The sequence below is a fragment of the Vicugna pacos genome, chromosome 11 (assembly GCF_048564905.1).
Source record: "Vicugna pacos chromosome 11, VicPac4, whole genome shotgun sequence".
NCBI lineage: Eukaryota > Metazoa > Chordata > Mammalia > Artiodactyla > Camelidae > Vicugna > Vicugna pacos.
In genome coordinates this window covers 47,931,233-47,952,838 of record NC_132997.1, presented here as the reverse complement: position 1 = coordinate 47,952,838, position 21,606 = coordinate 47,931,233, and the positions used below count along the sequence as shown (strand labels likewise).

At 46.9% G+C, this 21,606-nt stretch overlaps 1 long non-coding RNA gene across 3 annotated transcripts in view; it reads left to right on the top strand.

The window, feature by feature from the left end:
- LOC107034297 (uncharacterized) overlaps positions 1-21,606 on the top strand; it is a 127,318-nt gene that overhangs the window by 84,229 nt on the left and 21,483 nt on the right. The window lies entirely within an intron of this gene.

The window sequence follows — 21,606 nt, the reverse complement described above, 5'->3', positions numbered from 1 at the left end:
CTGAAAGGGAGCGCTTCCTTAAATTTGCACACTAGGCTCCTCTCACCGCACCCTAGTTCTGGCCCTGTTCAGGTTGCTGGTCGTTCACACCTGTCTCAAAACCCAGTGTGAAGAATTCAGAGTTGAATGCTACTGTCTTTCTTCCCCCAAAGATGGGCTTGGCTCATTCTCTGGGCCCTGTTCTGGGGCTTTACTAGGCCAAGCCAAAGCAGAACCGAGAGCAAACTTATTCCAGCCCAGTATCCTTCAAAAGGGCAATGAATCTCTAGTGTCCATGTTTGAGAAGAGGCTCAGGTCCAGGTAAATCAACGGAGAATCTTCAGATTAGGGTGAGCTCAGATCATTGTAGGCACCAGATTCACTGTTGTCTTTATTTGCGTGTGTGTGTGTGTGTGTGTTCATCCATGGTTCGACTTATCTTAGGATGAGACAGTATTCTTTCTGGGCACAGACTAATTGGAAGTAGACAGAGGGCTGGGCAGTGGACCTGGGGAGACCCCTCCTAGGATAAAACACACACAGGAAAACCCAGAGCTGCTCACTGTGCTGCAGGAAGACAGCATGGCCTGAAGCTGCAGGCCCTCCCTTGATCACACCAACTGCTGTGTGTCCTTCAGCGCAGCTCCTAACAACTCTGACCTCTGTTCCCTCAATGTGGAGGGGCTGACAATATAGGAGGAGCTCTGGAGATAGAGAGATCTGGTTACAATCCCAGCTCTCACTCATTTGGGCCAGTCCCACTCTGAGACTTGCCTCCTCATTATTATTCCTCAGTGGGAATCATAAAGGTACTTCCCTCTTCACGTCATTTTAAGATTCGATGAGATAATGAAGTGCTTAGCACAGGGCCCGATATAATTTCTCAATTAATTATTATTAGTGTTAATATTATTCTATTAAACAAGAGGGCATATTAGAAGACCAAAAGTACTGCCAAACGTTGAAGTGCGAATTCTAGATCCAGTCCCAGCCCTCTGAGAACAATCGTTGTTTTCAAGTCATTCAAAAGCCACTGTGAATTGAATACCTACTATGAGCTCCCTGGGGGAAGAGCCAAGTCTCCTGCTTTTTCTATTTTTAAAAAAATTGAAGAATATTTGATTTACAATGTTATGTTAGTTTCTGGTGTATAGCATAGTGATTCAGTCATATGTGTGTATATGTGTGTGTGTGTGTGTGTGTGTGTGTATTCTCTTTCAGCTTCTTTTTCATTGTAGGTTATTACAAGATATTGAATATAGTTCCCTGTGCTATACAGTACGATCTTGTTGATAATCTGTTTCACTTTTCCATTTTAAGAGATCTTCACCACCTGTAACCTACATCAAATTTCCATCAGGATTCCTCTCAGACAGTGGTTTTCACTCCCCTTCCCTTTCTTTTCAGTGGGGGTGCCTTTTCTTTTCCCTGAGAAATCTTACAAGGGAACTTGGATCCCTCAGATATATCACTCAGGTGACTCTTAAACCATGTACATCCTGACCGATCATTTCTTTTCTGATGTGTGTCCTTTTCTCTAGTTAGATCATCAATAGCTTGAAGTCAGGAACAGGTCTTGAACTTCTTGGTGTCTGCATGAATCTAGGTGCAGAATAGGTCCTTAGACATCAGTGTTAGGCCCAGGAGCCCCTGTCCAGGTAGGTACCATGTGCCTGGGCCCAGGCTGGACAAGAAGGGGCACTAAGGAGGTTCTCAGGAATGAAGAGGCCCTCTGACTGCAGAAGGGATCTCTTATTTTCTTTGGTCAACTGGACTCATCAGAAAGTTCTTTCTGAAACAGCAGCCACTTGGGGATTTGGTTGCCCAAAGCCCTTCCTAAGGCCACAGATGCCCAAAGATAGCCAGCCTGGCCTCCCCACCAGCCCCAGAGCTGCAACTGAACAATGCTGGCTTCTTAATAAAAACAGCACCAATGCCAAGCCCTAGCTCCACTGGAGAAATAGCCCCGCGCCCCTCAATCCCATTAATATCTCACACCTTAATGCGCCCATATTTTTGGAAAGCCAATATGATCTGAACAGCTTATTGGTATGCAGCTCCGGGTGAGGGTAGAGGCTCCAGGGAGGGGGGCACATTCTGCAAAGGGAACGTAATTAAGCCTCAGAATGTTCGATGTATGCCCCAAATGGAGAGTGTTTGAGGGTGCGCGTGCAAGAGCGATGGGCTTGTCTAGGTTTGTGAGCACGAAAGCTTGACCGTTGCTGGGAAGTCCCAACGTGGCTCCCACCCTCACTCACCCCAAGCCCCCATCCTAGCAGGGCCACCCACTCACCCTTTGGGTCCCTAACTTCACATTTCCCAAGCACACCCTATCGGCAGCTCTTCTCAGATAAAATACATCATCATTTGCTCCATTAGAAAATAAATGTATGGCTATATTATGAGATTTGCATTCCATTACCTTGGTTTGCATGCCATAAAACATTTATTATACCCTTGGGCTAAAGTCTTAATAATGACTGGGTGCGAGGCACTAATGTGGTGCTGGTCTTGCTCGGGAACCAGAGATTAATGCCTTTTGATGTCACCCAGCTAATAGTCGTGCTCACCAATTTGTCCCATCAGAAGACATTAGAGTCAGGCCCTGTGTGGGGGTTGGGGAATGCTGCTCAGCTTCAGCTGGGAATTGGGGCTCCCTTCCTGCCCCCCTATTTGGTCTGGTTCAAAATGGCCAGAATAAAATCTCAGAGTCTTCCCTCTCCAATCCTCCCCCTTCTCTCCACCCTCACCTCTATCTATCCTTGGGCAAGTCCCCATCCCTCGGTGTGATGAAGCTACAATGAGAGGTTTAAACATCTGCTTTCCTGCCAGACACAGCAGTGGCAGCAGTAGCAGCAGGCAGAGCGTGTGGACACACACACACACACACACAAACACAAACACACACACACCCTTCCCTTCTGGGTTAAGGAATTTGCCAGGTCTGCCCCATTCAGCCTCCCGTGGCAAGCCCAGCAGTAGGGACTCAGAGCCACCCTCACCCCACAGCCAGGCCCAATCTCAGCCGTTGGCCAGGGAGACGGGCCCAGTGTGGGAGGTGAACAGCCATTTGGTGGTATTGTCGGTCCTTGTCTCCTCAGCTGGCTTGGCTCGAGCAGCCCTGGGGCCAGGCCGTGGGCGATGTCCTGGTTTGTGGTCGTTAGGATTTTCTGTGGGCTCCTGGGGCCTCCCTCTCGAGGGACTAGGCCATAAGGCCAGAGATGCCCCCCACCTCTTTTGTTCAAGGCCTAGGCCAGAGGTGACCAGTCTTGTCTATTCTATAGCTGAAGCTCTCTCCTGACTGTGTAGAGTCACCTTAGAGATTAACAAAAAAAATACACAAGTCCAAGCTCCACCCATGCTTTCCAAATCAAATTCTCCAGACTGGGGCCTGGGTGTTTGTATTTAAAAACCCCATCCTTAGATGATGTTGATGTGTGCTCAGCCTTGGGGCACACAGAAAAAGTTAAGCTTTGGGATCGGCTCCTTGGCAACCTCTCCCCATCAGGGAAGGCCTGACAGAGGTCAAGCATCACCTGTTACAGAGCAGCTCAAACAGTGAGGGAAGCTGCAAGGGCGCCCAGGGCGAGAGGACAAGATCCTCCTCTGTTGCCCCAGGCAGCCCACACTCCCTGTCTGGCTGAGGGGTCCCAGACTGTGCCCCCATCACTGTGAACACCAGAGGGGAGCTCTCATCACCTATTGCAGGTCACCAACACCCCCCCAGCCCCGCCTCCATCCTACTCACCCTTCTCTGGGTTAAGCTGCACTAGGAGCGGCCTTGCCCGTGGCCGCATCCTTGGCACAGCTGGGAACTCCGAAGTCACAGGAGAGGTGGGAGCCCCTAGAATGAGAAGGGGCCTGAGCACCCAGTGCAAAGTGAATACAGGGCACCTGCTCTAGAGAGGAAGCTGGGTGGCCAGGACAAGGCGCTGCACAAGTCCTCCTTTCCCTGAAGTCCCTGCATGGGCCCCACAGGCTCATCCCCTCTCCCTCCCTGGCCCCTGCAGAGATGACGGTGGAGTTAGAGAGGTGAAGGGGAGAAGCTCTGGGCAGGGTGTGGATAAGTACAGGACTTAACAGTTAGCATGGCATAGGAAAGGACAACATACTGAACAAAGCATAACCTCCTTTGGATAATAATGCAGGATATTGTTATCCTAAATGATGTAACCTGCTCTAGTAACAAAACGCACAGTGAGCTGTGATGCTAAACTTGATCTGGATTAAGAGGGGGGTGCGGTAGATGTTTAATGAGACTGATGACTTAACTATGAGGCCAGATAGTAAGGATGTGGATTTAATTTAGCCAGGGACAAGTTCGTGATATTCCCTCTCACTGGAACCTCCTGGCATGGTTGGCCACCAGGTACCATGTAACACTGCACATCCCATGGCTAGGCTAGCTGACTCAAACCCATGCTGAACACCATGGCTCTTCTCTCACCTTCCTGTCCCTGATAAACCCCCCCGCCCCGGGAATTTTTTTTTTTTTAGATTCTCCAATTTTGTTTGTTTGTTTGTTTTCGGAGGGGGGTAGGAATTAGGTTTATTTACTTATTCAATGGAGGTCCTGGGGACTTAACCCAGGACATCGTGCATGCTAAGCACCCACTCTACCACTGAGCTATACTCTCCCCCTCATCACCTCTTCAAGTCAGTCCCCACTTAGGAATGGCTCCCAGTAGCCCACTGATTAAGTCCATCCCCTTCCTAGGCTGGCCCTACCCTACACCCAACCAACCTCGAGTGTAGTGAATCTCCAGTGCTGGGGACCCAAGAGCAGCAAGTCCTGGTCCTTGCTTTGGGAGAGGTTGTAATTTACAGAGGGAGAAAAACACTCAAAAGTGTTATGAGCTTACAAATGTTATAGATGAAACACCATGAGAGCACATTGCTTCTGACCACGTACATCCTGGAAGCCTGGTGCATCAGGTGGCGCCTAAGGGCAGAGATGGGAGAGGAAGTGGGGTGGGAGACGGGGTTGGTCAAGAAGGGGAATGATGGGAGCGAAGGTATGGAGCTGGGAAGGCTTGGAGAATGGGAGAGGCTGGGTGGGAAGATTACTATGTAAAGATGGGGTCAGAGCAAGATGCACTGTCAATGGGGGGCCAAATTCTGAGTGCAGCAGTGAGAGAAAGAAAGGTCTTTGTACTGCAGTGCTAGGCAGTTTCCCTGGCTGGATTGGAGGAGCTGAGGCCAGAAGCAGGGAACCCAGGTGGATGCCTCTGCTGGTCCAGGAATGAGGCCATAAGGGCTGGACTAGAGCAGGAGTGGGAAGGGAAAGATGAATGAAGGAAGATGTAAAGAGGAGTCAAGATGAGGCTGAGGACCACCTGCAGTGGGAGAGGCTGGAGTCACAGATCTCTCTAAAGCAGCAGTTCCCAATGGGGCAGTGTCACCCAGGAGCTAGTTTGGACATTTGTGGGGGTAATTTTTTGTGACAAGGCTGGCATTTTGTGTGTGTGTTTGGGGGGAGACCAGGGATGCTCTTTGCATACTGCCATATGCAGGACAGTTCCACACAATAAAAAATTCTCCCACGTCCCATGCAACTTTGAAAAATTCCAAGCAAGTTGCTGTGGACTCCACAACCCTAGGGGGCACCATTTACTTGCATTATGGAGTAAGTGGCTATGCAGTGCACAACCTGCACAACTGGCACAGGGGTCCTAGGCTTGACAGTGATCCTGGTGGGAAAAATTATTTACAATGGCCTGAGTTTAAACCTAGCTTGGTTTTACATATATGCACAGAGTATCTTTGCATGGTTTTAATACACACTGAATTTAGGAATGTAACTCCTGTAATGATTGAGGAGGAAACTGTCCTCTGTTCTGAACCTTCCCAAGAGTTGCTCACCATTTCAGAAATTGCCATTCATGTGGTCACAAGACTCGTGGCTCTTAAGTCACCAGCACACTCCCCCACAGCATGAGACACTGACAGCCATCTCATCATGTGGTTTTATGTTTAGTTGCAAGTATTTGACTTCTTCATTGTTGCTGAACATTTGCATATTGAAATATGTATTATTTTATTATAACTTACTTTCCTTTGATTTCTCCTTTATATTGTAGTTGGGTCAATATATTGATTTTTTGGAAATGATGTGGATGGGTTGGTTATACTATCTCTGTTTTCCATCCTGGGATAGTAAATGGGGCGTGACAAACCTGGTAATAAAGGGAGGCTGTGGCTCTGATGGGCTGAGAGCTATGGTTGGGAGAATTCCAGCCTTGACAACTTCTCCAGGAAGCCTGTCTGGCCACTTTAATGCTGCAAACCTGTTTTTCTTCCTCCCTAAAGGAAGCCCTTTGTTAGACCTATTTTCTACTTTTTTTTTTTATGACCATCTCCTGAACAATTTTGTCAACTATGTCCCAATAAACATGTAAGCTCCCCAGAGACAGCCTTGACGTGACCGCCTTTTACGGCCCTGACCAGGCCCTGGAGAAAAGGGCACTGACCTGACTCACTGATCTGAAATACACAGGTCGGGTGGGGATGAGGCTTCTGTGGGTAAACATGGGAAAGGGGCATCCCAGCAAAGTAATGCAAAAGCCGGAAAACCCCATCACTCAGCATGAGAGACACCCCCGACTCTAGAACAGAGCTGTCACAAGTGTCATCAATGTAAAGACTGATTAGGGAAGAAAAAATTAGTGGAAAATCACTGAAAAAACACAGATGCCACCCCAGTTCTGGGATGGTTGGAAAACAATGTATTGGAAGTTCAAAGATAAGGTGTTTAGGACAGGAAAAAAAATCTGATGTCAGATGGTGGCTTCAGAGCGACTTCTGTAGGCAAAGAGTCATCCTGCGTAAGTGGGGAGATCGGTCAGGCGCAGAGACAGGGTTTAGGTAGGTTAATGGATGATAGTGTCGTAAAGGGTGATTGAGGGGAACTTGGCTCCTCTGCAGGAAAGCGGTGCAGTTGCGGTGTCTGGAGGACAACCACACATTCCTTGTGCAGGGCCTGCTCTCCTAACCTGGGGCTAAGCCCTGGAAGGACGGAGGCAGTGCTGGGGTCTTCAGTTATTTCTAGGGGGCCCCCAAACTGATGCAATAATCCACTTCCGTTTTACAAAGAGAGAAAAACAGAGAAGTGGTTAGGTCAGACACAGTCTGAGCTTTTGGAAAGAGAGTTTTTAAGTGCTTGTGAATTTCAGTTCAGGGGACATTTGGGACAAAACTCAATGGGGGTGCAGAGGATGTCCAGAATTCCTAAAGTAGTTTATGTAATCACTGGGGTTCTGGGACTCAGACTGCCTCAGCTCCATCACTGAGTAGCTGGGTGACCTTAGGCAAGTTACCTTACCTCCCTGTGCCTCAGTTTTCTCTCCTCTAAAATGGGCATAATAATATTGTTACTGAGCTCAGGTGCGGCTGCTCGCTGCTTGAAAGCCAATACTTGAGAGACAAGTGTTGATAGGAAAGGAAGGTTGCTTTATTCAGGAGTCCAGCAACCTGGGGAGAAGCTTGCCTCCAAAAGCCAATTCCCCTTTGCCGATCAGTGGGCAAGAGCTTTTAAAAGGGAGTTTCAGGGATGTACAGGTGGAGGGGGCTGCGTGCACAAGGACAAAGTCAACTTTGACAGTCATCTTGAAACTGGTCATGTAGTGGTCTGATCTGAGTCATCTTGATTGTTTTAGGTGCAATTAATCAGTTCCAGGGTCAGTTTTTTTCCCATTTCCTTAAGGCCAATTCTTGGAATTGTGTAATATGGAGCAGCTTATGTCATGGCTACAGTCCGGTCATCATGTAGTCAAATTCTTGCACCTGGTGGGGGTTTCAATATCTGCAAAATAGCTCAAAGGATGTGGCTCAGAATATTGTCTCCGGCCCTTGAGGAGAAACTAAAGGTTCTTGACTTTGTTTAATGGCTAAACTATTATTATTTTGTCTTATTTGACTGTTTTGCTTTCTTTTTGCATTTTCTCACTTTTCTGATTAAATTTATTCTTTGGCTAAAGTTTTTCTACACACCAGAGGCAGGTGGAAGACCTGGGGGGATATGTCCTAGGAAGCCCTCACAGGGTCCTGCTCCATTACAGTATTATTTCACTGAGTTGTAGAGGTTAAAGGAGTTAGTATGATAGATGGAAATGCTTAGAACAGTGCATGGCATATGTAATGTGTGTGATAGTTATTACTCCTGAGAAAAGGGCCAAGTTTTGTTAGCTCCCACCCCCTCCCTACTGATTAACCAGTGAAGGATGGCTTTGGGGAGCTAAGGGAGGAGCTGGAAGTCAGGGCATGGAGGTCAAGTGCTTTAGTCCTGGTTCTAAATCCACTGTTTAGAGTAGTAAATGCATCAGAAGTGGAGGTTAGCCCCTTGGCCCCAAAGATTCAACTAGGTAGGGGACAAGGAGTGACTATTTCACTATGTGATCTCTGCCCCCAAACATTTGATTAGAGAACATGGTGCTCAGGAGGGATACTGTCTCTAGTTTTATCTCTCGTGCATGTACCATTGCTTGGTAGCAATCCTATTGAGGGATTTGGAATCCCGGATTCAGGGGAAATGGTACCAAGATGGCTGGAGGAAATGAAGCTCATTTACCTCACAAGAGCCCAGTCCGAGATAGCCTGGGTTCCTAGATGTGGCCGGGTGGGGAGAGCCTGCCATCCAGAGGCAGGCAACCCCTCTTCTCATCTCTTCTCTGCCAGGCTTGGTAGCTCTGGGCATGTCACCCCACTTCCCCTCTCTGCCTGTTTCTCCCTGTGTAAATGCCTCAGAGGAAAATCTGAGGGGTACTGGGGAATGGTAGAACTTTAGAATTGCAAGGCATCCTAGGTGTTACAGCAGACACCGCCAGTGCCCACCCCATCCCCTCGTCCTTACCACTTTGGTGCTCCAAGCCTGACTTCCGGCTCCAGCATCTGCAGCTCTTTGAGCGCTTTCTTTAGCCGCTGATACACCTTTGTGCAGCAGCTCTGAAGCAGTGCTCCACCAACAACCAACAGGATCATTGTATACATATCCTAGCTCCTCCCACTCATGGATGGAACAGCTCTGAGATGTCTGTTCTAGGTTGTCTCCCAGAGTCTCCAGTGGGAGTGAACTCCAGGTACCCACAGGACTAACTTGCTTCATGACACACCTCTTATCCTTTTCTTCTCTTTCCTGATTCACTTCCCCACTCCTGGGGTCACCTCCTAAAGAAACTACCTGCCAAAATCCTCATCTCAGGGTCTGCTTCTGCCGCACTAAGGCTGAGGTTTTCTGGCTGAACCACTTAGTGTGGCTGAAATGAGGTAATTGCCAGAACACGCCTGACCTCATGTACAGCGTGTAAGGAGTGCCTACCTAGCAGGGCCTTTGCGCAGCCCAGGAAGACTCAGAGCATTTGCATCATTCAGAAGAAGTTCCCTCCACCAGCTCAGGAAGTGATCTTCCTTCCACCCCCCACCCAGGAAATCTTGTTGGAGGTAAAAGCCCTGTGATGAGACCCCCCTCTGGCTTCTCTCTCACCAGCCGTCTGTTCCTAATAACCCCACACACGCACCGGAGCCTCTCTGACTTGATAGTGCAGGACGCTGTCACTTGAAATTAATTGCAACTAATTAAAAATGATCCGGGTAGGACAATTGCACAATGGCGCTCCGGAGACCGCTTCATTCCCAGAGGTTTGGTGGCGTTTGCGGCTGCCGCAGCCCCAGTTGGCCGGACGGGGCCATACATCATCGTGTCATTTTACATTGTTATTTCTCTGAAAGCAGCAATTTAAAAGAGTCTCAGATGAACCTTGAGCAACTTCGCACTAAAAAGAAAAATGTTACTGTCCAGGATCTGTAAAATATAACATATAGGCTCAAAGAAGCCACTTGACGTCAAAAGCGGCCTTAAGTTTGTGCCGCGATTTGCATATAATATATAATGTTGTAGTAAAAGGATCCACACGGCAGGCAGTGGCTGTGCGGCATCGATCCTCAGCCCCTTTGTTCCAACTGGGTCACGTACTGTTCCCAGTTATTATTTTATCACAGCCATTCCTCATAGAAGGGGACAGGATGGCATCTAACCCACTGGGTTCTAGGGACTGCCACCCCTCCCCTGATGTGATAAAGACCCAGGGATCTTCCCAATTCTGACTCTGAAAGCATTGCAAGTCCCAAGTTGGCCCTGCAAGTTTCCAGGCTGATCCCAGGAGTGGCAGTCCTGTTAGGACAGGAGGCACTTCCTAAGTTTGGAAGCCCTGTTAAGTAGCCTAGCAGCCCTCACACCTCATTTCAAGGGTGCCCAGGCAGCTGGAATGCATTTTGGCCCTATGGACTTGAGCTACAAATCTCTCCTTTCACACCACCGGCTGCCCCACCTCACTTCTGTGGTCTCTGTGGAACCCTCTAAACCTCTCCACATCAGTTGGGTAGGGGAGAAGGAGGCATTTGAACAGAAGAGTGTATGTTAGAAAAAGCATCTTCCAAAATTATTTTTCTAATGCTCTGGTTCATTCCACAACTAAAAATATGAGGCGACTTTCCAGGGTACCAACAAAAATAAGAAACCTCTGCAAAACAGAAAAAGTTCAAAAATTGAAAATTAAGATCTTTAAAATTAAAAGTCTAGGAAAAATATAAGAGATTACACAGATGAGATGAGAGGGAGAAGAATGGCAAGCAGGCAGGCATACAAAGTTTTACGTAATTATTAAAATTGGGCTCTGGGCTTCCTGGAGACCATTGCAAAGAGGAAAATAAGAAACATGATTAATTACAAATGTCATGTGGTCCTGAAAGAAAAAGACCAGATCCTTAGAAGAAACAAGACATTTTTTGCATGGACTTCCTGTGGGTCATACAGTGGTCAACATCCTCCACGGCATCCTCACGACTAAGGCAGGGGCAAGGCTTGTGAAGACCCCTACCTTGGAGATCGGGACCATGAGTTGGTGAAGTCTCCTCTCTGGGAGATTCAGGAGGTGGGGATTAAGTATGCAGTTCACCAATGGATGGCTTTATTCAGGAGTGAGACCTAAGTTCGGAAGGAAAAGGAAGATAACCTCATATCCAAGTTACTCTCCATGCACAGTGTTTCTTTAGAGCAGCTCTGCTTTTATCAGAGACTGGGTAGCAGACAGTTTGGGGCCCTTGTTTCCAACAACGACCTGGGATGCAGGTGTTGTACTGGCTGAGAATTGGATCTATATATTTTAATTACAGCGTATCTGCACAGTGGAATACCATGAAGCCATCAACAGGAACAAGGGAGGTGACACTCACTGTTAGGAAAAGCTGTGTAAGGTACAGCATTTGGTGAAAAAAAAAGCAAGGTGCAGAACAGTAGATATTGTATACTTCCGCTTGTATTAAAAGTTAAATAATGAAACAACATAAGGGTATAGAACATTTCTGGAAGGATGAATAAAAAATTGGTAATAGTATCTAACCTTGGGGAAGAGGGAATTCACCTAAACCCTCTTCACTATAATTACATGTTACTTTTGGATTTTAAAAATTATTCTTAAAAAGTCAAGGGAACAATGCAATTTTGTTAAGAAGAATGCAGCAGATCAGTATTACTGAAAAAGTAAGATAGGAAGGGAAAATCTGGATATATATATAATATATCAAATGTCTAAAAGTGGTTATCTTGGGGAGGTAAGATTATGGCAAACTTTGACTTTCAAGTTAATCATTTCTGTGATATTTTTATAATAAATATCTCTTATAATAATAACTAAAAAAAATCATTTTAAGTCAACCTGGGGGATTGTCAGGTTGACTGCCTTTTATGAAAATTAAGAAGCCTAATCAAGACTTACCCAAATGAATGGCCATCCCACTTCTGTTGGGCAGCGGGCCAGAAGAGAATCTGCAAACAAGACAAGAATTTTTCTTAAGGAAACAGTGGCTGTCTATTCTGGCTTATAAATTGCCATTGTTTCATGATAAGAAAATATATTTGAACTATTAATTTTTAACAGTTCTGGCTACTTCCTTCTCTTTGTCTCTCCCCGACTCCCTCTGTCTTCAGGCTGGCCTCTTCTATGCCGGGTGCCCCAGGGAAGACATGGGGCAGCAGAAAGAGAAACAAAAGGCTCATCCTGGCTTTGACTTTCAAAAGCTTAGAGACAAGGACCCAGGGAAAGAAAGAAATAGTGATCAGAGGACTTTCTCACTCCCAAGACTAGAACGTGGGGAAGTGGAAGGATGAGAGGTGGGGATGCTGAGAGTATCAGGACCTACCATGGTGGAGAAGAGGCAGCACCCAGGGAACACAGAGCTCCCACTTAGAGAAGGTGAATCAGCACCCCTGGTCCACAGTCTACATCTAAGGGCTGGGATGTGGATCCGGGAAGTCCTGGGGCCCTGCAGGGCTTCAGGTTGGAGCTGGGGGCTAGCTCCCTCTGCTCTCTCTGTGCACGTGATTCAGTCTTTTCTCTCACTGCCAGTCTTCTCCTGCTCCTCAGTCTGGATGGCTGAATATGGCTGCTTCCAGATTTCATGATGCCTTGGATTAACACCCCTAGAGCCAGACTGACTTCTTTCTTGATTCTTCACCTCCCTGTTCCTGAGGCCATCTGTGATTGGCCCAGCTTGGATCAGGTGCCTGTCAGGCATCCCCAGGCATCCTTGGACCATTCTGCTGTGTTTGGGAGCTGAAGTCTCTGTGGCAATCACATGTGGGACCAGCTTTCCCCTCATCCCAGTCTTGTCATCCTAGTTTCCTTTCAGGTGTATCTCCTGAGTGCGCTCCCCAATAAACCTTCTACATGCACCTCTCCATCATCTCAGCATCTATTTCCAACCTGAGACATTCACCTTGCAGACTCTGTGTACCTATGTGATATCTTGAGTTAATGCAAAGGGCTACAGTTGCTTACCTGTCTGGAAAGTGCTTCCTTGGACAGTGTGGGAGCTCTAGACACCATTCCCAGCACCAGTCAGTGCGAGGCTGAGGAAGGAGCATTGGAATGAGAGCATTTGGGAGCCCTGGGTTCTGCCACTGGTGAGCTGTATGACTTGACAAGTCTGTTAACTTCTCTGACTCACAAGGTTCTCAAATGCAAAACAAGGATAGGAATTTCCCATCTCCCAAGGTTAGTTCAGAGATCTGAAGAGGATCTAAGTAAAGGGCCTCAAACAGTGCTTGGCACAAAGTAGAAACACTATAAATATGTAGAACAGTTTGGCTTTCAGAGTTTCCTGCTCATCTCCATACCTGCTTCCCTCTATCCCCACAGCCTTCCCACTCTTTCCTACCAGGACATGTGTGGCCATCAGCAGAAGGACCATGTGACCCTCACCAGGAAACTTGTAGCTTCATGAACTGATATGTTCTTTGACTCTCCTCAGGGACTCTGCATATGCTGGATGAAAAACGCATGTTATTTTGAAAGACAAGTCATATTGTGTCATGTTCTCTGCTCAAAAGGCTACCCATCCCACTTAGGGTCTGATACTCTGGCCCCTATCATCTTTCTGACCCTTTTCTGCTCTTCATCCTCTCTTATTTTCTCCAGCCGTGTTGGTCTCCTAGCTGTGAGTCAACACACTAGGCATCTTCCTACCCTAGGGCCTTTGCCCATGCTGTTCCCTTTCCCTGGAACATTCTTCCACCTGGCTCACTCTCACACCTTCAGGCTTTTAGGTCAGTGAGGTCTTTCCTGACATCCCTGTTCCCATTTAAAATAGCAAAATTCCCTGGGCATCGCCTATCCCCTCTCTACTTTAGCACTTGCTACCATCTGACATGCCACGGATTTTATTTATTCATGCTTATCTTTCTCTATTGGAATATAGACTCCATGAGGACAGGGATTTTTGCCTTTTATACTGTACCCAAGGACAGGACAGTATCTGGCATGAAATACGTGCTCAATATATTTTTGTTAAATGGATGAATGTACGTGCTTGTACGCTGTATGGGCAGGAGAGACTGGAGAGGGTAAACCTACTAGTAAACCAATGGTAAATTGACATTAGCCCCTGGGAAAGGAGGGGCAGAAGGTTCCAAGCTTGGCTAGAATCTCTAAAGTTCCCTGCCAGGCCAAGGCAGTACCTAGGCTCTCTCCTGCCACCCCAGCCAGAGTGCAGGAGCCCACTGTCTATTAGCTGAGTGCCCAGCTCAGTCCCTGGCAGGCGGCAGGTACTCAGTGGATATTTGCTGATTGTGCCGATGCACCAAGGTGCTGGGAGATAAGGGGAAGTGGCTACACCTTTGGGCATGGGGAAAAGGAGGCTGACATATTCACCTGCCACTTGTTTCAGCCCTTGGCGTTGGCCAGTGTTTCCCAAAGTGTGTTCTGTGGAACCCCAGTGCTAATAGGTTAGGGATGCTAATAGATGTTATGTGGGAAAAGGGTTCTGAGGTCAAATGAGTTTGGGGACTATTGGACGAAATAAAGTTAAATGGGTTTCCTGACTTCAGGACTCTTAAGCACTTTTAAGATGTGAATATGAATTATAAATTCAAGAGGGGGCTTATGTTTTAAAAACTTTTCCACACTTTTCTGACGATGAAACTCAGTTTTCAAATAGAGCAAGGGTTCCACTCTTTGGGAAACAATGGCATAATCTCACATCTATCAGAAATGGAAGGGATTTTGGAGGACATTTAGTGCAACACTCTCTCTTCACAGAGGAGGCAAGAGATGGGAAGACCAGAGAGGGAAAGGGATGGAGTGCAGGAAACACAGCAACTCTGATGAGTTGGGACTTGGGCTGAAATTCAGCTCTGGCCTCTAGGACATTTGCTGCTTTCGGTCTTGACCTCTGTGGTTCTCAACCCTGGCTTGTCAGGCCTGCTTTGCTCACTTGCAGTCTTGGAGTCACAGAACCTTGGACTTGGAAAGCCCTCAGAGATGTGGAAGTCCCACTCCTAACACCACTTTCTGTTTCTAGCCCCAGCTTCCTGCTATGAGCCAGCTCTGGCTTATAACCTGTACCAGGGAGTCCAGTGCTCCCCCCTATACCACCCTCCCTGTCCCCCTGCCCCTCCCAGGTATAGGTCTTCCTGCCCCAAAACCCTGGTTTTCAAAGTGTGGTGGTCCCAGGCTCAGCAATGTCAATACCACTGGGAACTTGCTAGAAATGCAAATTCCGTGGTCTAACTTCAGACCTACTGAATAAGCAACTCAGCAGGTGGAGACCAGCAATCTGTGTTTAACAAGTCCCTAGGTGCTTTTGACCCCTGCTAAAGTTCACGAACCGCTGCCCTGAACCATACTAACTCAGCCCAAGCAGCTCCAGGCAAAGGCCTTCCCTCAGGCTCCCCAGCCCTCAATAAGCAGAGCAGGCAACCTCCAGGATCTCAGTAAGGATCATGGAAAACCCCAGACACAAAATCTTTAGAGAATCTTACAGCTCAGTGGGTTCCCACCACTTGAACTTGGTGTCACCTAAGCTCTGAAGTTAATTTACACACAGCATCATTTCATTAACTGGTCTAATTGATGCGATTTTACAAAACAGACCTGGGTAGGGGTGTGGTTCGGGGTCCTGCTGTATCTATCAAACACCTTACCTCTGAAATAAATCACCGCAGGAGGAGGGCTGTGTGAAGCCTGCTTTGGGGGATCTGGAAATGTCTGAGTCTCACCTCAGTCCACTTAAGCTGAGGTGGGGTCTTTTCAGTGCATCAAGAGAATTGCTTGGACTGAGCTTAGTAGCTCGATCCTGGTACATTTGCTCCCAAATCCACCTGCTTCCTGGATTTCTATCAATGTGGGCATGACTCAACAGTGACCTCAGAGATGTCACACTAAATGATTCTCAGGAATGCCATTGTGCAATGCAAGGTCTGTGTGGCCAAAAGTGATGGTCTTGGGACCCCCCCCACTCTCTTCACTCAGAAGGAGGACAACCCCCTCTTTCCTACTCTCCACCCACTCCTGGCACTACAGGTGGACAGGGAGCCCCTCAAAAGTGCCCATTGGAAGGTTGGCTGGGATAGGGTGGGCTGCTGTGTGCTGCAGCCCTGAAAGTCTCCTGTGCTGTATCTCCTGTCACAGTCCTGTGCTCTGGGGGAGAGCGTAGATAATGTGGACACCCACTCCCCCACCCACCCACCCACTCACTCAAGCGGGCAGCAGTGCCAGCTGCTGTGGCAGCCTTCCATCCATCCTCGTCATTCAGGGGCCTCTGAAAGTATGCCTGTCAATATAATGGACAGCCTGTTGAGGGGAAGTGACATTTTGAATAGTGGACACTTTTCTGGGAGCATTCATCCTAGGTCAGCCTCATGATAAATAAATACATTTGGCATTTGAAGTCAGCAGGCAGGATACAATGACCGAAAGCCAGCACAGATGCACATACCATAAGGCTGGGTTGACGGGATGGAGGTGGGATGTGCGAGAAAGGGGGAGGGGAGGGTGCAGAGAGCAGATCTGGGGGAGAATTTATTTCCCTTCTTCCTGGCGCCTCAAGGGAAAACAGGAAGCAAAAGATGCTGCAATTTCCCTTTATCCCTGAACCACAAGAAGAGTTCCTTCTTCCCATCACCCTTTCTGCTCCTCATCTGCCCTTCTCCCCCCCAAAACCCCAGTCCATATCTTAATTACCCCTAACAGTGCCCTAAACAAAGTATTTATAAGGCTTACTGCGTTTGTCTTCCCATTCCTATTAATAAAGTCTGGGAATGGAGGGAAGAAATATGGGTGGGTGACAGGGTTTTTAATGGTGCCTCACCTTAAATGCATTTTAAAATATGTAAATCAATAAAAAAATTATTTGTAATAGCAGCCTAAGAGTGCTGGTTAGCCTGGCGCAGAGTGAAATGCATGCTACAAGCCCTATTACCATACATCCTGGGAGCTGTAGTTAGGATTAATCTGTCAAAGGGGATGGTTTAGTGTTGATGAATATGACATGTGACCATTAACGATGTTGATTTTATCTCCCGAGATTAGCATGATTTACTTCGGATGGATAATAATGTCATTTGCTTGATGCAGTAGATCTGTTTACGAGCTGATTAAATTGTAAGGCCTTGCCTCATTTCATGCTATTTGGTTTACAGCTTCATTACCACAATCACAAAAGCTGGGGAAATGTCCCACATTCCATGTCACAATAAATCACTGCTTCATGTTGCTGGGATGGATTTTAGCAGTTCTGCCCAGCATGGACCATTCTTGGCTCCCCACTAATCTGTGATCCAGAATACATTAGGGGGATCTTCGGGAACACTGGAATGAGAGGGGGCAGGAATCCTATCGGATCTTTTAATTGAGATTAAGGAAGTCCTTGAGTAATTAGCTGTAACAAATTACCTTATTATTTAGACAGTGAAGTCACTGTTTTTTTGCAGGGATGATTACCGTAAATACACAGAAAAGTGACACTCAAGGAACCAGAGGGAAGCCCCCAGGCAAATTTCATTTTCACCCTGTTATTCTTTACTCTGAGAGAAGGGTGATCTGAATGCAAGGAGTGTTGGGGGCCTGTGCATTAGGTTCTCAACACCCTCATGCTTCTTCAAAGTGGATCGGGAGCAGGTGTGCACCATGTACCCACAGCACAGCACCAGCCACCTTGGTACCTCGGCACCTCAGGGTGGGATGTGCTGAAGCACAGGGAAGAGAGGAGGGCATCTGGCACCTGGGTCGGAAGAGAAGCGTGTAAACCGCAGGCCTGTTCACTCCACGTGCATCCTGAGTGACCTGGCAGTGGGATGATCTGCTGTGTGCATGGGGGAGAAGGAGGGGCCTGTTTACCCCTCAAGAGGCTAGGGAGGCAGAAAATATGGGCCCAAAGTATCTGTGTTTCTACCAACACCTAAGGGTTTTTGAATTCTTACCAACTGCCAGGTTCTGTTCTCACCACAGATACCACCCCATAAGGTTGGTATTATTATTCTCATCCCACGTTACAGATGAGGAAAGTGAGGCTTTGGGTTGGAGGGGGAGGCTGAGTGATGTGCTGAAGGTCACAGAGCTGATCAGGAGAGTTGGAATTTGGACCCAGGTGAGGGGCCCTGGAGCTTGGCATAGTACCTATATGCTGAGGTTGTCGTTTGGCTTCGAATGAGGCCATTTCAGCAAAGGGCAGAGCAGGGGTGGATTTTCAGGACTTCTGCTTCTTACTCCTGAATTGAAACCTATGATCCTGAATGGGTCCTGTCTGCAAAGAATTTAGGGTCAACTGTAATCAGGAGCACTGGGGCCAGGTCTTAAATAGGAACTCGAGTAAGATTTTGTCATGAGCAGAATTACAGAAGACGTTAAGACTATACTTCCTCGAGGCCAGGTCTTTAGAAATAAAAAGCAATCATTTCAAAGGTGGCCTCTCTCTGCGTCTCGGCTCAGCACCTCCCCGGGACACTAATGGGTAAAGGGGAGAAATTGTGGACCACTGAAAGCTCTGCAGAAGAGGTCATCACATTCCAAAGCTCTGTGTAAATTAACCTCAAGTGTCTTCGTCCCTTAACCACAGCTCATCACAGTCCCCTTATGGCAGAGGCCGCAGTAGCCCTCCAATCTCCATTCTCCTTTTCCCCTGTACTAGAACCTAATTTATAATTGGTTTTAACAAGATAAGGACTACATTTCCCAGCCTCTTTTGCAGCTAGGTGAGCCATATGACTAAAATGGAAACCATTTATTAAACATTTATTCTGAGCCAGGCCTTGTGCTAAGGGTTGGTTGGGATAAAGATACTTAAAGTGTGAGCCCTGTCCTCAGTCAGCCAGGCTGCCAGTTTGCCCATCAGTCATTGATCTGGCCATCTGTCCTGTGCTTAATTGATCTATCAATCAACCAGCATTTCTACTTGGTCAGTGGCCAGACCTTTGTCCCATCAGGCTGGTACTAGTACTGAACTCTCAGGGTGCATGAGCGGGGACTTTGGCCACAGTCCTGGGATGTGTCCTGTTGGATGCCAGGCATAGGGATAAGCCTCCAAGAAATCAATATACCCTTATCTTACACCATATACAAAAATTAACTAAAGACTTAACTGTAAGACTTGATGTCATAAAATCCCTAGAAGAAACCACAAAGATAAAGTTCTTTGACATTGGTATTGGCAGTGATTTTTTTTTTTGACTTAACACCAAAAGCACAGGTAACAAAAGCAAAAATGGACAAGTGGAATTACATCAAACTAAAAAGCTTCTGTATAGCAAAGGAAACAATCAACAAAATGAAAAGGCAACCTGTAGAAATGGGAGAAAGTATTTGCAAACCATGTGTCTATTAAGGGATGAATATCCAAAACATGATGAACTCATACAACTCAATTGAAAAAATACAAATAACCCATTTAAAAATAGACAAAGGACATGAATAGACATTTTCCCAAAGAAGACACACAAATGGTCAAAAGGAAGGTGAAAAGCACTCAGCGTCACTAATCATCAGGGAAATGCAAATCAAAACCACAGTGAGATATCACCTCACGCCCATTAGGATGGCTGTTATCAAAAAGATGAGATAACAAGCATTGTTGAGAATGTGGAGAAAAGAGATCTCTTTACACCCTTGCTGGGGATGTAAATTGGAACAGCCATTATGGAAAACGGTATGAAGGTTCCTCAAAAAATTAAAAGTAGTATTAAAATGAAAAGTTCCTCAAAAAATAAAAAGTAGTATGATCCAGCAATCCTACTTCTGGGTATCTGTCCAAAGGAAATAATGTAGGAAAAAAAAACCCACAAAGGAAATGAAATTGATATCTTTAAAAGACAGATGCCATCCCATGTTCATCGTAGTACTGTTCACAAGAGCCAAAATATAGAATCAACCTATTGTCTGTGAATGGATGAATGGACAAAGAAAGTGTGTGTATACATACATACACACACACACACACACACACACACACAACACGCCATGGAATATTGTTCAGCCATAAAAGGAAATCCTGCTATTTGCAGTAATGTGGATGAACCCAGAGAATATACTAAGTGAAATAAGGCAGACACAGAAGGACAGACACTACATGATACCATATATATAGTGTGAAAGAGTCACTCATGGAAGCAAAGAGTAGAATGCTGGTTGCTTGGGGCTGGAGGGGGTGGAGGAAATGAGGAGGTGGGCAGTGTCCAGGCTTATAGTTATAGGGGATCTCATGTACAGCATGGTGATTATGGTCAATAATACTGTATTATATACCTGAAATTTGCTAAGAGAGTAAATCTTAAGTGTTTTCACCACACACACACACACACACACACACACACACACACACACAGTAACTATGTGAGGATGGATGTGTTAGCTAACGTGATTGTGGTGAGCATTTCACAGTGTACCCAAATAATGCTCTGGCTTTGTGTGCTTGCCTCCCTACCAAAGACCCCCACTGCCATCGCCATTAGTGCTTTGTTGGGCGATCTTACCATTGAAGCCAAGACCACGCTGAGGTCTCTTGTTCCTCCAGGACATGGTGCTTCTAACCACTTCCCCAGCCCCAGTCCCCTGGGTCTTGCCCCGGGGTGTCCTCTGTGACCCTCACCCTCTGTCTTCAAGTTTGACGTTTGTTCCTTTTACAGTCATCCTAAGGGGAAATGAATATATTAAAGGGGGCACGGAGACCTTTCCATCCCTTGTGTTGTAAGGACCCCCAGCTCACCTACCACCTCTCCGCCACCAGACCACCCGCTTGGCCCTCTGGGGATGGAGAGAGTAAGGGTGCAGTCTGGGAATGTTCTTTGTAGGGGGGACTGTGGGGCCAAGCCAGGGGCCCAGACTGAAGGGTGCCAGAGAGGTGGCTGTGGTGGGGGTCCAGAGGCAGTTAGCTGGGGCTAGGAACACAGCTAAGGGACATGTCATGGCAGGAGAAGGGACAACAGGAAGAGAAGTGTGGGGATGGGCAAGGTCAACCCAGGGTCACCCCTTTCTGTGTGGTTTGGGACTTTCTCCTGGGACGGGAAAAGGGGTTCTGTCCTGTGTCAGTTATCTATTATAAAAAAAAGACTTCAAAATTTAGTGCTTAAAACAATAACAACACTTATTTTGTTCATGAATGGCATCTTGGGCAGGGCTTTGTGTGGAGGGCTTGTCTTTGCTCCACTTAGGGTCACCTGGGGCAGCCTGAAGGCTGGGGGCTGGAATTCTCTGAATCTTGTCACTACACGCTGGTGGCTGATGCCACTGTTGGCTCGGACTTCAGCTAAGGCTGTTGCTGCATCTGTATGTGGCCTGTCCATGTGGCCACTTGGTTTCTTCACAGCACAGGGTTCCCAGGGTGAGCATCCCTAGAGGAGGTGGTGTCGCCTGTCCTGACAGCCTCAGAAGTCACATAGCATCACTTCTGCTCTTGTCACAGGCCTGCCCAGAGTCAAGGGGAGGGAGAGTAGATCACTCACCGAGATAGGAGTGTCAACTTCGTAGTGCAAGAGAAGTACACAGTATGGGATATACTGGTGCCACCATCTTTGGAAAAATACTATTGGCAGAAGATATGGAAGCAGCCTAAATGCCAACCAGCAGATAAATGGATAAAGAAGAATACAATATACTCTACTGTACATATAGACAATGGAATATTGGTCACAGAAAGAATAAAATTCTGCCATTTGCAACAATGCAGATGGACCTACAGAGTATTATGTTTAATGAAATAACTCAGAAAGAGAAAGACAAATATCCTAGGTAACCACTTATATGTAGAATCTAAAGTATAAAACAAATGAATGTGTATAGCCAAACAGAAACAGACTCACAGTTACAG